Consider the following 17,957-nt stretch of genomic DNA (forward strand, 5'->3'; position numbering starts at 1 on the left):
ATCTGTCTATGGCCCATTTTATTTCAGATTTATATATTTTTCATAATGTTTTTTAAACTATTTTATGTGTATGACTGAGTTGCCTGCATCTATGTAAGTGCACCCATTTCATGCAATGCCCATGGAGTACAGAAGAGGGCATCAGATTTCCTGGAACTGGAATTATGGGTTGTTAGCTGCCATGTGGGTGCTGGAATTCAAACCCAGGTCTTCTTCAAGAGCAGCCAGTGCTCTAAACTGCTGAGTCATCTCTCCAGTCCCATCTTTCATAATTTTAAAATTTATCTTATTCACATTGCTGGGTATTGAACTCAGGACCTTATACATTCTTGGCAAGAGTGTTTCCTCTCACCTCTATCCCCAGCTCCATAACTTCCTTTTTAAAAAAAATTATAAATTTTAATATATACATATAAATATACATAATATATGTAGGCACACACATACCACAGTACACATGTGGGAGTCAGAGGGTTAACTTGCTGGAGTCCTTCCTCTCTTTCTGATATGTGGATGCCAGCGATAGAACCCAGGTCCTCAAGCTTGGTGGCAAGCATCTTTACCTGCTAACCCATCTCCGGCACTGACCCCATTTTTCCCCATAACTTTATTTATTTATTTATTTTGAGACTGGGTCTCACTATGTATCCCCAGCTAGCCTGGAACTTGCTATAGAGACCAGGCCAGTCTCAAATTCAGAGATCCATCTGCCTCTGCCTTCCAGGTACTGGGATTAAAGCATGTACCATGTCCAGCATAACTTTCTATTCACATTTTAAACTTTGTGTGTCGAAACCATCTAATGCAATTTCCTGATAGAAGTAAGAACTCAGAGAGTATATTTCTGGGATCTTAGACACAAATCTTCTTTTATGCTTCAACAAATCTTCTAGTTCCAGAGAAACTGTCTGGTAACTACTTTCTCCCTGTCTGCAGTTATCAAACCATGTATGTCCACACAGTGTCAGACTATGGGGGCTGGAGTACGTACAAAACCCGTATTTTTTTCGAGGGGTGGACTCTGGTTGCCCAAAATATTGTGATATCAAATTGTATCAGAATAGGAGAGTACCAAAATCATTTTGCATCAAAATTATAAACCCAAAACTTTAATGGAATTAATAAGCTAATTAAAATGTTGTTCATAAATTATATACATTAAATGATTAACCAATAAACCTTTTATATCCGCAAGTTCTGTCAGGTATTTAGCTTATTAATAATCATCTAGTTCTACCAGGGCCAAGGAAGGTTTCACTTTGAGGAAAAGAAATGAAGCAGTGGAGATAGATTTAGAGGGAATTTCTGTGATTGACTTTGAATGTGTGTTCACACTGAGTCTCAATAAGTGAAGGAAGTGAGAGGAAAAGTTGGGGGCGGTGTGCAGAGCTGGGGGATGCAGAGCTGGTGTGCAGAATCAGAACTGGGGGTTGAGGCAGAGCTTTAGAAGGAGGCAGAGATGGGGAGGCAGAGCTGGGGTAGGAAGCAGGAATAAAGTAGCATCAATATTTTGTAAAAAAAAAAAATTTATAGACCTCCAAAGGTAAGTCTCAGGATTTCAAGCAATCTGTTGATCTTGCCTGTTCTCTTGAGGACTGCATAGACATCAGACTCCCCTCTTTAGTAAGTGAGGCTTAGGGCTGGGGATAGAGCTAACTGATACAACATCTGTCTTACATGCAGGGGCCCTGCGTTCAATCTCCAGCTCCTCCCAAACAAAGAAAAGAAAAATTATGCTATAAAAGATGACATGTACTGGTAAGGATGTGGGTAAGGGAGAACTGCACACTGTAGATGGGAATGTAAATTAGCACAGCCATTATGGAAACAGTATGGAGGGGCCTCGGAAAAGAACAAAATACAATTAGTATATGGTTCGTTGATCCCATAGTATTCAAAGCAGTCACTCATTTTCTCTCTCACTATGTTGCTTTGGCTAGGTTGGAACTCAGTAGACCAGGGTGGCCTCAAACTCACAAAGTCTGCCTGCCTCTGCATCCTGAGTGCTGGGATTAAAGGCCTATGCTACCACACCCAGATAAATCAGCATCTTTTTCCTTTAAAAAATATTACATTTTTATTTATTTGCGAGTGAACACATATATGCCCTGGTGTGAGTGTAGAGGTCAGAGGAATTTTCAGGAGTTCTGGGTCTCAGTGATTGAATGTGGTGGTCAGGCTTGATGGCAGGTGGCTTTGCCCACTAAACCATTTCACCAGTCCTGAGATCACTATGGTGGAGTATCTGCTGAGCCATCTCACCGGTCCTGAGATCACTATGGTGGAGTATCTGCTGAGCCATCTCACCGGTCCTGAGATCGCTATGGTGGAGCATCTGTACTCTCCTGTTCACTGCAGCTTCATTCACAATAGCTGACATCCATCCACAGACAGATAAAAGAAGACGCCATGTGAATAGACACAGTGAAATACTATCCAACCTTTAAAGAAAGATGAACACCTGGCATGGAGGCTCATCTTTGTAATTCTAGCTTTCATGGGTGCTGAAGCAGGAAGATTGCTCATTCAAGGCCAGACTGGGCTACATTGCAAGTCCCAGGACAGCCTGGTGAGACTCTGTCTCAAAATAAATAAATAAAAGTGAGGAAATCCTGCTATTTGCAAAAACCTGGGTAAACCTGGAGAACATTTGCTAAGTGAAAAAAGGTCACAGGAATACAAATACTGTATGATACACACATTAAATCTGAAAGTCAGTCTCCTAGAACACAGTGTTGGTTAGTTACAGTAGGTTAGGAGGTAGAAGAAACTGGTGTTGGTCTTTTTAAAAAACTTTTTACTATTTTTATGTGTATGAGTGTATTGCCTACATGGATGTGAGTGTACCTGTGTCATGCAATGCCGCAGAGGTCAGAAGAGGGCTTTGGATTCCCCTGGAACAGGACGATTCTTAGCTGCCATGTGGGTGCTGGGAATTGAACCCGGGTCCTCTGCAAGAGCAGTCAGTGCTTTTAACCACTGAGCCATCTCCTCAGCCTCCAAGGTGTTGGTCTGTAAGCAAAGTAAATGAGTTCTAGAGATTTAATGTATAGTGTGATAATTTCTGTTCATAGTAATATATACAAGCAACTTCCTAATAGAACAGACCTCAAGTGTTGCACCAAATACACAACACACACACACACACACACACACACACACACACACACACACACGGGAGTGGAGTTGGATGAAGAATAGACATGCAATTCAACTTGTGGTAATCATTTCACAACACACACATATATCACATTATCACATGACAGAGGTTCAATGCAGATATAATTTTTATTTGTTAATCATACTTCAAAAAGGCAGGAGAAAGAAATTGATGCTCATCAAGGAGTGTCATTGCACAGAGGCAGAGCCAGATGGAGGACTCTCCTGCACCTCCTGTTACACCTCTCATGGCCAATCCTGCTGCCATCTACCCTTTTCAGGACCACAAAGAAGGGGCCTCCTTAGCAAGCTGTAGTGGCACATGCCTTTAATCCCAGCAGTCTGCAGGCAGAGGCAGGTAGATCGCTGTCAGATCAAGTTCAGCCTGCTCTCCATAGGGAGTTCCAGGGCAGCTGGGGCTAAAGGGAGATCCTCTCTCAAAAGGACAGGAAGGAAGGGGGGGAGAGGAGGGAGGGATTGGAGGAGGGAGGGAGGGAGCGAGAGAGGCCGCTATTCTGGGAAAGGAGACATGAAGACATCTTGAAGAAAATGGGCTTTAATACCGGTAGGCTCTACTATTCTACTATAGTATTTTTGTTTTTGTTTCATTTCGTTTTGTTTTGTTTTGATCTTTTTGAGGCAGGGTCTCCCCGTAGCCTCAGTTGGCCTGGAATTCACTTTGTAGATGAGGCTGGCCTGAACTCATAGAGATCTGCCTGCCTCTGCCTCCTGAGTGCTGGAACTAAAGGTGTGTGCCACCATGCCCAGCTCTGCTATTGAATTTTATAAGAAGAATTTACTTGTGTATTTTTTTTTTTTTGAGACAGGGTCTCCCTGTAGCCTTGGTTAGCCTATAACTCACTATGTAGACCAGTCTGGCCTCGATCTCTAAGAGATCCACCCGTGTCTGCTTCCCCAAGTGCTGGGATTAAATGGGACCATCACCATGCCTGGCTATAATTTGTAAATTTGTAAATTAGAAGCTGGGAATGTGGTTCAGATAGTAATGAGTGCTTATTTAGTATGCCTTAATCCCTGGATTCAATGTCCAGCACTGATAAACTGGGCATGTTTGACACAGGCTTATGCTCCATGGTTTGGGAAGGTAGAGACAGGAAGATCAGAAATTTAAGGTTATCCATGCCTACATACTGGGTTCAATGCCAATCTGAGCTACACAAGACAAAAAACGCCCCAAAACTATAACTTATAAATCCTTGGGGTAACTTTGAGAAAAAGACCTCATAGTGTTAAATTTGAAAATGCTTCAAATGCTTCATCCATTTATTTAATAATTTATTTGAGTTCTAAGTATACCTTTAAAAACCGTTCCTCTGGACTGGGGAGCTGGCTGACCCAAGCATGAGGACCCGAGTTCAGACCCCAGAACCTAGATAAATAGGCACAGTGGTGCATGCCTGCACCCTGAGTTAATGAGCTCAGGTTCAGTAAGAGAAAATAAAGGTGGAGGGGCTGGAGTGATGGTTCAGTGTTTGAGAGCACTGACTGCAGCCATCTTCAGGCTCTAGGACTAGGCCAGAACTTGCTGCTGGTGAGCTCCTGACCAGCCTGACAAGTGTACCTCTCATCACCCATCAAAGAAGCCTTTTTCAGCACTGATAGGGACTATTACAAAGTTCCACAACTGGTCAATCACAGAGAATAAGTGACTCTGAGGGGCCCAGTCCTAAGTGATACATCTATAATGCAGCCTCTACAGCTTGGGCTCAGGGAACATGGCAGAGGAGGGGGAGGAAAGAACGTAAGAGCCACAGGAACAAGACACCTGCTATTAGTTAATGTATTCGAGATATGATAGAGAAGTTGCATCAGTGAAATCTCCTCAGTATGGTAGTCTAGCAAGATCTGCCTATGACAAAACCAGTCAAGGGCCAAGGTGGGTGAGAGAAATTTCAGGGGGAGAGGAAGCAAGAGAGCCAAAAATCCTTCTTCATGAGACTGGGCTGAGGAGTCAGTCTGAGGCAAGGTTAACATCCCTTTGCATAAGCACACTCTGGAGGGCAGCCCTCACCCTCTGAGAGCTTGACCTACTAAGCAACACAATGGCTCAGTTGTGGGTCAAGGAATTTAACCAATGTCCACCCACCACTCTGGTAATCAGAACTTTGTAAGTCTGACTTTTTAAATGAGAACTTTAAAAAAAAATTATTTTATGTGTATGAGTGTTATGCCTGCATGTATGTAAGTGCATCCCTGTCATGCAGTACCCACAGAGGACTGAAGAGGGTGTCGAATTCCCTGGAACTGGGGTTATGGACAGTTCTTAGCCACTATGTGGGTGCTGGGATTCAAACCTTGGTCTTCTACAAGAACAGCCAGTGCTCTTACCTGCTGAGTCATCTCTCCCGCCCCCATTTTTCGAGAACTTTTATACCAAAGTTGTAGACTTCAGCTTTGAACTAAAATTCCTATAGAATTAGTTTCAGTTTGGGTGTATAATCTAATCTATGCAAAATCTAAGGTGGCAAAGTCTTGAACGTTCTAGAAAGCACCATGTGAGGGAACAAAGCTGCTGAAGTGTAGAAGTAAGCCCTGGAGATGGAACAGTACGTGGTCTGGTTTCCATAACGTGTTTTCTTTTTGCTGTGACAAAATATCTGACAAAGTCTACTGGAGTTTACCTCCCCTCAGAGTTTGAGGATACAGTCCATTACTGTTATGAGAATTAGGATCAAATCCTGTGTCCTGATAGCCCTCAAATAGTGTTCACCCATCTGTCCTCAGTTAAGTTGATTAAAGAGCCAATTAATAGTGAAAAGCTGAATAAAGAGATTTATTCAATGTGGTCGCATTGGGAAAGGGACAAAGATCTAGAAAGCACCCCCACAACACATCAAGTTCATTTTCAAGGACTTAATATTAAGGGTAAGGTTTAAGTAGGCAGAGATGTCTAACTATCCATTCTGCCAAGGTGTGGTTTCCCCTCACCAATATCTGAGCTAGCCTCTCCTGCAAATTCTTCTGCCAAGTTGTGAATCTTTCTGGAGACAAGTTCTAATTGTAAGTTCTTCATCAGTTGCCCATGGGGTTCAAGTATTTTCTTCTTCCAGCAGGAAATTCCTGAGAAATTGCAATTTCTTGGTCTACTGTTTTAATAGGCTGAACTGAAAGGGAGGGATGCCTCTTTTGTAAGTCATTTCTGCCATGGCAGGCAAGGAATGGAAACAGGAGCATGAGGCACCTGTTTACACTGCCTGTCAGAGGAATGAATTCCGTGTTCCCTCACAGCTTTTTCCTTTTGGCCCAGGCTGCCAGTCTATAGAATGATCCCGCTCATGGTTAGGGCAGGTCTTCAGCAATAAACCCATTCTCCAAACTACCTCACAGGCATGCCCAGAGGTTGGGTTCCTTTATTCAAAACCCCATCAACTTGTAAAGATTAACCATCATAGGGAGCTTGTATTTTGATGCCAGCTGGGGAAAAAGAGACTAGAAATAGTAACTCTGGGCAGCACTGGATTTGCCTAGCTGACAGCTCCAGCTCGTCTGACATTAACGATGATAGGCTATACAATGGCACTCTTTGCAAAGTTCTGAATCTTCTTGGTCATGGTGGCACTGAAGTCTGGCCCTGGAAGAAGATGGTGCCATGAAGGCAATGGTGATCATGTCCCTATGAGACAGAATAGTGGGGATGCCCTGGATATGGATGGGTGTTGGGTGGAGGATTCTTTTCTTCTTCAGGCCTTGAAGGATGGCTGCAAGAAACTTCATTTCCTTGAAGATTTTTTTAAATAAACTCAACTTTTATTCTGAAGAACTCACTGTACAGTATGTGAAAGAAAGTCACTGGAGGAACAGCTTACTCCTTCTTTCATCCTTCTTCTAACATCTGTGTGCAAGCAGGAAGCCACAGGAGAAGGTCAGCATTGGGACACCATCATGAAGCAGACTGAGGGGACGCTGATCCAGTGGACTGAGAACCATTAGTCTTTGGAGTCCCTGGAGCTGGAGGAGGGCTGACTAGCCTTCCTGCTTCCCCCCACAGAGGGCATTGCCACCAAGCGGGCATAGTTAAGAGGATGGGGGAAGGCTTAGAGAAGGATGGGTAGGGGGGCTCCATTTGCCTGCCCCTTTCGGGAGAAAGGAGACCAAGATGTATTTCTGACCACTGCCAGGACCAGCAGGGGTGGTGCTGGGGGGAGGGGGTGCAGTGGTATCAGTGGAGGCCAGCTTAAAGATAAGCTGCATGCTGGGGACCTTGGCGGTGACAGGAGAGATAGTGGTGGAGCCTGAACCAGGGACTGAGGTGCTGATGGACAGGACTTCCTGGGTGGATGAGGCACTGGAAGATGATGACTTTAATACAAACTTTGTTGGAGGATGATAAGGCTGAGGCAGGGCAGCAGCTGGTGCAGACACCAATGTCTGGACAGGCATGGCAATGGAGACACAGACCTTCAGCCAGGGGTCAGAGGGCCAGGCTGAGCGGCCTGTGAGAGGGTCAGTGTGGGCAGAGGCTGTGTGGTGGTCAGTGTGGTCCTGTTGACCTGCTGAGCATGCAGAGCACCCTGGGCCTGAGCCTTCACCACATGGGAGCAGAGAAGGGGCCCAAGGGACCCAAATTCTCCCCAGTAGGCTTCCTGCTTGTCAGGTAGTGACCGCAGCTTTGCTGGTACCGGGGCACAGTGTTTCAGAAGGCTCTGCACATGGTCCGCTCCAATGGGTCAGTGTTGTTCAGCACAGGCCCAGGCCCTTCCAGGACACTTTGGATCAGCTCCCCTTCCTGCTGCAGCCTTGGCAGAATCGGAGTCTTAATCACTTCGTGTCCTAGCTCCGCCAGGTCTGCAGTGGAGCCATAACGAGTAGTCCAGGGAGTCTTTTCATCCACCCAGTTCTTGGTGAAGGGCTTGGTGATCTGAGACTGGATGTTGTTGGTAGTTGTGTTGAAATGCTTGCAGATCTGGGCCACCAGGCGGGCTGCAAAGTCCCTGAGCACAGCTGTCTGCTGACGATGCAGGGCCTTCAGGTAGTTGAGCAGGGCCAGGTTATTCTGGACCGCATTCACTCGGACCCCCTCTGAGATGAAGGTACTGAACCATGGCAGCAGCTGATAGAGCCCCCGCTCGGTGGCAATGGTCTGCAAAGCTTCCCCTCTCTTGGCCTCACAGGACCCCACGCAGGCTTCTGTGAACTCTTTGCAGCACATCTACTGCTCCACAGACAGCTCGTGGATGTGTGGGGCTTCAAGCGGAAAAGGACCCCTTCCAGCAGGGGAGGCGCTTTCTTCTCTTTCCCTTTTCGGGGTTCCTCTTCCTCCTGGCCTGGCTTTGCTGACTTCAGGGGTTCTGTGGCCTCAGCCTTCTGCTCTTCTTTGGGAGCTGGGGGTGGACTCTCTGGTATAGCTGGCTGGCAGCCTTCGATGCTCAGCCAATGAGCTTTGAGGCAAACATCCTGGGGCACCCGAGGTAGAGGGGCAATGATGATATCGTTCAGGTCTATAACCTTCTCCTCATAGAAGTAGAGCTCACGGCCCCCAGAGGTGAAATGGAAAGGGATGAACTCCTCATCGTGGAAGCCATACAACGGCTCCACATCCTTCAGCTTCAGGGCGTAGTCAGTGTCACTGGTGGTGAGCTTCTTTCGCTTCCCCATGTGCATGAACTTCAAAGCATGCTGTGCAGTCTCCTTGATGCAGTAGCTGACGTCATCTGTCAGCAGTTGGCAGGTTTCTTGCTGGATCTGAGTAATGCCCATGGATTCTGCTATCACCTTCATGGACTCAGGGGGCAGTATGTTATTTCTGACCTTGGACTGAGTGCCCAACCGGATGTCATCACTTCCATTCTCTCTGCTTTTTTTGGCTACAATGTGACCAGTTGCCTCCTCCTCCCTTTTCCATGCCTTCCCCACCATGGCATGATGGAGAGCATTCCATTGAACTGTTAGCCACATAAACCCCTTTCTAGCTTACATTGCTTCTTGAGAAGTAATTGATTACAGTAATTATTACTGGAATTATTAGGGATCTGAGTCTGGGTCCTGAACACTCTAAGACAGGTTCAGTCAGTCTTCCTCAATAAGCCAATTAAACAAGTAATATTCCTAGTCAGGCATTGTGGTGCACGCCTGTAGTCCCACCACTTGGGAGGCAGGGGCAGGCAGATCTTTGTGAGTTCAAGGCCAGCCTGGTCTACATAGTGAGTTCCAGCCTACCTGGGGCTACAAGGAGACCCTGTTTCAAAAAGACAAAAAACAAAACAAAACAAAACACAAAACACCCAAGTAATTTAGGCATAGGGAATATCCTCGGTTTTCACGCTAGGAAGGGATTCTGGTGTCTTATCCATTCCTTACCGAGTGTCCTTGCCTGGAGGCTGTATATGAAGGTGTGGTTAAAACTCCAGACACAACCGGGCTTTAGCCTTTGATTTCTTATCCCTACTTTTGCACCCTTAAACTTAATTGTATATATATATTATTATGCATTCTGCTTCGAGTTATTTCTGGAAAAATGTGTTAAAAATGGCCTCTCTTTGGAATAATAAAAATATTCTTAAAAAAAAAAAAAAACCCGAAGAACTAAACTCCAGACACAAATCCCTTCTGGTGAACAGCTGTAGCATTTTATCTCTATATTTTCATGGTAAAATGGGTAAGATTTATCAATCAATTTACAGCCCATCTCCTAAATGTTAGAGTTACCTCTTTAGAGAGGGTTCTAGAAGCCTTGATCAGGGCTCTGTTGAGGGTCATTAAGGGAAAGGTATTTCCTCTTGATCAAAAGAATGAACTTAATCTCTGGCCTTGGCTGGAGACCTCATACTCTAAGCTAACCAAATATAACAGCCAATCCTGCTGTATTTGGCAATTATCTGATAGAGACCAGTAATCCGGGAGGCTAATTCACCATAAGCAACGCTAGAGAGATGGGAAGAATAATTAGGCCCTTACTGATATTATGTCCTTTTGCTTCCCAGGAACCCAGCCTCAGTGGGGTCACTTGTAGAGTCACCATCATGTGGCTGGGCTAAGCCTGCCTGCTTCCCTGATTTACTGTGCAAAGCATAACTTTTTATTATTTTCCTTTGTGTCTGTCTTTCCCATACCGGCCATCAGCTGGACATGCTTTCTTACTCTTTCTCTGATGCTACCCCTACCCTCACCCTACCCAGCATCCATCATGTGGCTGCTTATAAACAGTATGGTCTCTCTCTTCCTCTTCTGCTCAGATGTACAGCTTGCCTCCCTGGGGTTATTTATTTATTTGTATTTTATATGTAGGAGTATTTTGCCTGCATGTATGTTAAGTTCGTCTTTTGGAGGCCAAAAGACATTGGATCCCCTGGAGCTGGCGTTGCAGAAGGTTGTTAGCTGCCACCATGTGTGTGCTGTGAAGCAAACCTGGGTCCTATAACAAGAGCAGCCATTACTCTTAAATGCTGTTCCATTCTTCCAGCTTCCCCCCTTTTAAATCTAATAAAATTGTCCTTAAGTTTCCTTATGAGCACCTTAAATAATCTTATTAGCCAGACTAAGAACCCTGTGAGGGGACCCCAATTTTACTAGTAATATGTGACTCCCAATTTGGGACTCAAATTGATAGTAACCCTACTGAAAAGCAGGAAGATTCAGCTATTTTTGGCTATGTTGGGAAGAACAAAGAGGCCCAGTGGCACCCTCCTCCCAAGTTCATTTTGGGGTATAACAGGAGCTGTAGGTTTAGAATCCAAACTTTACGTAATCAAGAAACTACCGTCAAGATGCGCTCCTACCCATCTACATGGTCTCAGCTCCAGGCTCTCCTGCAACATCTGTCATCTGACAACTTACAAACCTTTCTGGGAGAAAGTTTCCCCTCTGGGTGTCCCCAGGGTCTCAGCCTTGTAGTCCTGTCAACATGAGATTCTTGGAGAACTCCCAGCTTCTTGGAGTCCATGGCTTCAATAGTCTGGCAACCAAAGGGACAGGAATAAGCGTTTCTGTAAAATGTGTTCATTCCAGTACTGGGTGTTTAGCTTGGTTGATCAAATGCTTGCCTAGAAAGCAGAAGCTCTGTGCTCAGTCCCCAGCACCAAAGAAAACAGTGTGGTGGCTCATTTCTGTACTCTCAGCACCTGGAGGTCTAAGTCATTCCTGGCTACAAATTAAGTTCAAGGCCAGCCTGGGCTACAAGAGACCCTGCCTTAAAAAAGTACTAAATCCCTAAAATATATTTAAGTCCTGACAGGAAGATCACACAACAAGAAAAGTAATACAGAAAATTGGTACTGAGAAATAGGCCATTGCTCTGTCAAACCTGATATGGGCTTACAGACCTTTGGTATTGGAGTGTATGAAGAATGTGAAAGAGCTTAGAGCTGGGGCTAGAAAAGCTCTGGAGTGCTGTAAGGAGAGCTTAGTGGGGGGTGTGCTGAGGGAAGTTTGGAGGACGAGGAACCCAAGAGAAATACAGATTCTTGAGGCCCTGTGTCATCAAGTCAGAGAATTAAAAAGTTTGCCAGAGAAGAGACCATGTTATGCTCTGACAAAGCATCTGGATGCTTTCTGTCTATGGCCTGAGATCTTGGGTGAGGCTGAATTTTAAAGTACTGGGTTAAGCTGGGCGTGGTGGCGCATGCCTTTAATCTCAGCACTTGGGAGGCAGAGGCAGGCAGATCTCTGTAAGTTCAAGGCCAGCCTGGTCTACATAGTGAGTTCCAGGAGAGCTGAGGCTACAGGGAGACCCTATCTCAAAAAGACCAAAAAAAAAAAAAAAAAAAGTACTGGGTTAAAATTTGTTTGCCTAGGGAAATTTGAAGACATGATAGCCTTTAGACTGTTACGTGGTTTACTGATCCCTGCCTTGATCCAGCTCCACAACAGGAGGAAAAATTGGAGGAGAAAGATCTAAAATATGTGCTGTTTGGGGAATCTCTAACATAAAGAATATTTTTAAGTTCTCTCTCTTTTTAAATATTTTATTATTTTTTTTAATGCAGTGCCCTTGGAGATCAGAAGAGGGCATCAGATCACCTGGAACTGGTGTTAAGGAGGGTTAGCTGCCACGTGGGTGCTGGGAACTGAACCCAGCTCCTCTCCAAGAGCAAACAGTGCTCTTAAGCACTGAACCATCTCTCTAGTCCCCCTGACCAAAATCTTGGTTGACAAAAATGTCACCAGTAAACCAAGACTTCGAGGGTTTATGGGGTTGGAATAGTTGTGCAGTCAGAGGGTCAAAAACAGAGGAGAACTGTATAGGATAACTAACCTGAACAGTTGTCAGTGTTAAACTGTGGAGAAGCATTACTCTCCAGAGCTGCTTCCACAGGAGCTTCTCCTGCACCTACTCCCCAGGTGTCTCTGTAATTGTTAATTAGCAACAGTCCTTAAAGCACTGAGGGTGGAAAAGTCCAGGTCTCATTGACTATGTGATTCTTTCCCAATAGTATTGCCAGCCACATGGCAGTGAACAGCTGTCCTTAATTCCAGTGCCAGGAGATCCGATGCCCCCCTCTGGCCTTCACGGGTGCTGCATGCTTTGTGTGCACTTAACATGCAGGCAGAAAAGCTCATACACTTTAAATAAAAATAAATAAAATAATTTGGCCAGACTTACTGTGAATTCTAAGGCAATAGTGTATAATTTGTCTCACCAGGCCCCTCTTCATTTCTATAAACCTTATCTATCACTATACACAGGGAAAGTAGTCAGTCTGTACACATGACTTCATACCTATAGATATGCCAATAGATTGGAAGGCAAAGAAACGACCTGGACTGAAAGCAGTAGAAATACTGAAGATGGTTTCTTTCCACCTAACAATGTACAGAATGGCTGCCATCTACTAACTCAGTGAACCCACTGTGGACTCAGCCTCAGGTGAATCCAGTGACACAGCCACACGTTACTGCTTGGCTTTTGCAGAGTCACATGGCTCTAAACATCAAACTATGATACAGCTTAGGAGATAAGTTTATAACTTGATGCTGAAGAGCACCATGCTGTCAAGGCATCCCTTAAGAACGCGACTGGGGATTGTAGCTCAGGTGGTAAAACGCTTGCCTAGCATTTAGGAAACCTGAGGCTTGATCTCTACATAGTGTGGTAGTGTACACTGGTAATCCCAGCATTTGGGGGTGTAGTCAGGAGGATCAGGAGGTCAAGGTCACCCTTAGCCTCATAGCCAGTTTGAGGCCTGCCTGGCTACAGGAGACAGTGTCTCAGAAAGAAAAGATAGAGAGTAGTTCAAAATTTCCTTGACAGACATGTCCATACCTCATGGTTTCCTGGCTGTCCTTTGACCTAGTGTTCATCTCTGCTTTCTTGCTACTGGGCTCAGTCCACCTTGGAATGCTGCTAATGCCTTCTTTTCAAACTTGTCTCTTACCCCACTCTTAGTTCAGATCTTGACTGTCCCTGATGGTGTCACTAAACCAAATTATGTAGCTATGCTGAGGACACTTTGGGTTTAACTCATTCTGCTGGTTTATTCTTGTCTGGTGTTTGCATGGAACTGGTTGAGACCAGAAGTTGCTTCCTTAGGAAACTGGTTGTAGTCATGCAGCATTTCTCGCCACTAAAACTAAAACTGTGCTTATTTGAAGACAACTAAGTATTGTAAGATACTCAGATAAGCACTGAGCAGTAGAAAGGAGGAAGCAGAAAGTAAAACAAAATCAAAAGTAAAAGATTGACAGCTTAGAAGTTCGAAGCCACTGAAATAGCGCTGCGTGGCTGGTCCGAGTTTCTCTAGTCTTGTTATAGGAATGTCACCTGCCTATCAGAGTCATTTCTCCACCCACCAGTAACATGAACCTAAAGCTAGGGACATTTAGATCTTTGGAATGTTGGTCTATAGCAAAGTAACGGTCAGTGTTAGTGCAGCATGGAGGATGTCTGCAGAACCTGCTTCACTGTTGCACAGGAGCTCAGAACACCCAGCGTTGGAATTCAGCTTTGCAGCATCTGTGCTTATTCAAAGATGTTTGGTAACCGGACATGGTGGTGCACACCTTTAATCTTAGCACTCAGGAGGCAGAGACAGGCAGATCTCTGTGTGATCGAGGTACGTCTGGTCTACATATCAAGTTCTAGGCCAGCTGGGGCTTCAGGGAGACCCTATGTCAAAAATGACCAAAAAAGATGTTTACCCTTCAGTCCTGAGACTTGGTCCCTAATGAGAGACCAAGTACAACCCCTCAAGCTTGTACCTGTCACTGATCCAAATTCACAGACTGCCCATCAGGTAAAACATCAATCTAGGCTTTATCTTGTTGATGCAGCAGATTTAAGCTTAATTATCAGGACTGACAGCATTCTGGATCTTAAATATTCCATGTCATTTTCAGGTCAGTACTGTCACTGGTCTCTAGGGAGCTTGAGCCTTATTTTTGATGCTGATAGGCAGCCTAGATGGTCATGAGCAGGCTTTTGAGGATGGGACCCCTCCACGATTAACTGTGAAACCTACCTCTCATTTACCATATGAAAAGGCTTCAGTATGTTGGTTTTGTTAAGGGCAATCAGGGAAAGCTACTTTGTCCTGGTCAAAAGACTAGAATCTGAGTTTTGCCTCTGATCCAGGTGGAGCTCTGATACTCTAACCTGCATCAAAGATTGGAACAATACATAGCATTGTCCTCCTGTCTTATCAGTTAATCAGCTGGGCTTGTCACCTGGCCTGGAGTCAGCTCTCAGGAAGACTGGTTCACCTGAACATATGCTAATAAGATGGGAGGAAAAATTAACCCGTAATGAGCCAATGGATAGGATGACATTTGTCATTTGAGAATTTGGTCACATTTAGCATATTAAGTATATGATTTCACAGCCTTCTCTTCCTATGCACCTCACCTACTACTATAGACAAGGAAGAGTCACCTTATACCCTTTGACTTAAAGTTATGCCAACATATTATTGGGAAAGAAAGGATGATCTCAGTAGAAAACAAAGGAGCCACCGAACATTGTACAAAAGAGCTGCCTTCTTCTAACCCAAATCAATTGTGGACTCAACTGCAGTTGAATCCAGGGACATTGCAACACAGTGCAGCTGGTGTTACTGAGGGGATTTGCAGAGGCACAGGGCTCCTGACATAAATTATGATGTTTTAGGAGTTAATAACTTGATTTGAAGAGATGAAGCTTCTCAAAAGTCAGCCTTTGAGAACAAGACGGAGTTCAGAATTCCCTCCATGTCAGATCTGTCCATGCTGGAGGCCGCTTCACCTACATGGTCACCTGCGTAACCATTGTTCTGCTGTTCTTGTCCCTGCTTTCTTGCTGTTAGGTTCAGTCCAACTTGAACTTCTGTTGAGACATTCTCTTCAAACTTGTCTGTGAACTAACAGTCACTCAAATCCTGACTTGCCCAGAGGGTGTCATTAGTCAAAATTTCCCAGTGTGCTGATGTTACTTTAGGTTCAATTCATTCTTTGTTGTTTCTTTTTAAAAAAAAAATTTTTTTTGAGTTATTTTTATTTTATGTGCATGAATGTTATGCCTGCATGTATATAAATGTACCCATGTCATGCAGTGCCTACAGAGAACAGAAGAGCTTTTCGGATCCCTAGAACTGGAGTTAACAGATGGTTGCTAGCTGCCCTGTGGGTGCTGGAATTCAAATCTGGGTCTTCTGCAAGAGTATTGAGTGCTCTTAACCACTGAGCCAGCTCTCTAGCTTGATTCTTTGGGTTTCTCTGTGTTTAGTGTCAGCCTAGAACTGTTCAAGGCTGGACTCCAGTGGTGGCTACTTTAGGAAACTGATTGTAGTCATGTGTCACTTGTCCTAATCTGCATCTAAAACTGTCCTTTAGGTGAAGACAACTGTTATAACATCTCAGGTAAGCAATGGTTAGTGGACAGAGTGACATTAGAGGTCAAATGTAAAATAATTAAGGACTAGATTAGAATCAGCTGAGGTGTCAGTGTCATGCCTGGTACTAGTTTCTTTCAATGGATTTGGTAAAAAATAACTTCACCTCGTTATCTATGTCTCCTTTTGACATCCACCAGTTCATGGAACTGAAGCCAGATGCACTGGAAGTTTTGTGGGATTTTGATATATAGTAAAGTAACGCAGAAAGATTTAGGTACACAGGAGGAGGATCTGTGCAGAATACACCTACAAGGAGCTCAGAAAACCCAAGAAGTCAACTCAGTTTGAAAGCATCTCTTCTTAAAGATGCTTGCCCATCCCAGCTCTGGGAATTGGTTCCTGAGGGAAATGCCTCGAGCTTGCACCTGTGGTCTCAGCAGACCCCTCTTCATATTCTCGGACTGCCCTTGTGCTGCAAGCTTCATATCTAGACCTCAGCCTGTTTGTTCCTAATTGGCTGGGTTAACCACACGGGATCTTAACTCTTTGTCTCAGTTCAATAGTATCAAAGGTCACTAGAGGGCTTGGGCCTCCTTTCTGATCCCTTGACTCATAAAAAAACTGAAGCTTGCTTCCAAATAGTCCTCTTCTGCAACTAACTTCTGGTTAGCTGAAGTGACTGACATTTGCCCGAGGGACTGGATCCTTTAAAAACCAGTGAGTGGGAGTTGTGATGTCAGGAGCTTGTATTCACTGAGCAGTTTCTCTCTCCCCACCTCCCAGACCAGAGGCCAAATGCCCAGTCATGACGATGAAGCAAACAACTGAATAAGCAACCGGTTATTTAGCAGCAAAGTTGACGCTGTCACTTTCTTGACTTGTCTGAGGGGTCTGTACACAAGGATAGTTCACCTTCCTGTGTTGAGCACTCTCTGCAGAGCAATCTTCAACCTCTGAGCGCTTACAACCTACTTGATGCAACCTAAAGGCTCAATTGTGGTCCAAGGAGCTTAATCAATGGCCACCCACCACTCAGTCCCCTACCATTTTTTTCTGAGGTAATTTAAATTATGTAGTTGAGCTTTGGTCTGAAGTCATTATAAAGCTGTTGACTAAATTTGGATGTATCACGGGGGCACAATCTTAGTCAATTGGGTAGCCAAGTCTTGAACATTCTAGGAAGCTTGTTGTGAGGACATGAAGCTGCTTTTCAGTAGAAGCAAGTCCTGTGGGTAGTGACAAAATGTGTTCTCACTTCTGTTATGTGAGGGGCTGGGGGAAGCAAGGCCAAAGCGGGGACGAGGAGGAGGCGGCCTGGGAAAGCCCAGGCTGATTTTTGTTTTGAGCTACCACTATCACACTCTGAAGCAGTCAGAAATTTCTAAACTACCCACAATCAATGAAAGGAAAAGTTACATGGTATATCATTTTCTCTTCTGATCTGAGGTTTAGGAATTCTTTATTGGGAAATTTGACATGGTATAAACTGAATGATCCCTTGATCTTTCATTCTGAAAGATCTCAAAGAACCCTCGACTTCTAGCTGAAATAGTATTCTTGGAAAGTTTTCCAGATACAAGTTCTGTGTATTTTATTGGTTTTGAGAAGGGCCTTTCTATATGGCCCAGGTTGTCCTTCAATTTGTGGCAGACCTTTAGACTTAGTGTCCTGAGTTCAGGGATTAGAGAGCTCCCATACCCTTCGTATGTTCTTTATAGTGTCATAGATACATCTAGAACAGTGCTGTCTATATGTGAGCTACAAGTACAGCCATGTGTCTTAATTAGTAGCTACAGTCAAGGAAATGTAAAATTTCATCTTGAGTTCAACATACAGCAACATGTTACATGGAGACTCATGAGAGTTTTTTTTTTTTTTATTGATTTGTTTTCAAGTTTTTTTTTCATACAGAAGAATTCATTCCAAAGCAATTGACATTGAGACGTTTTCACATGCATTTCTAATCTCTATATACATGACTATCACTGGTCACAGTCGCCCACCTTCTGAGCTCCTCGGCATCTGAGCATGATTACA

General features: G+C 44.4%; 1 pseudogene; it reads right to left on the reverse strand.

Annotated features, from left to right (window-relative positions):
• Positions 1–7,060: 7,060 nt before the first annotated feature.
• Positions 7,061–17,957, reverse strand: part of LOC103742488 — a 31,185-nt pseudogene continuing 20,288 nt past the window's right edge.

The sequence above is a fragment of the Nannospalax galili genome, unplaced genomic scaffold (assembly GCF_000622305.1).
Source record: "Nannospalax galili isolate Female #2095 unplaced genomic scaffold, S.galili_v1.0 scaffold800, whole genome shotgun sequence".
Lineage (NCBI taxonomy): Eukaryota > Metazoa > Chordata > Mammalia > Rodentia > Spalacidae > Nannospalax > Nannospalax galili.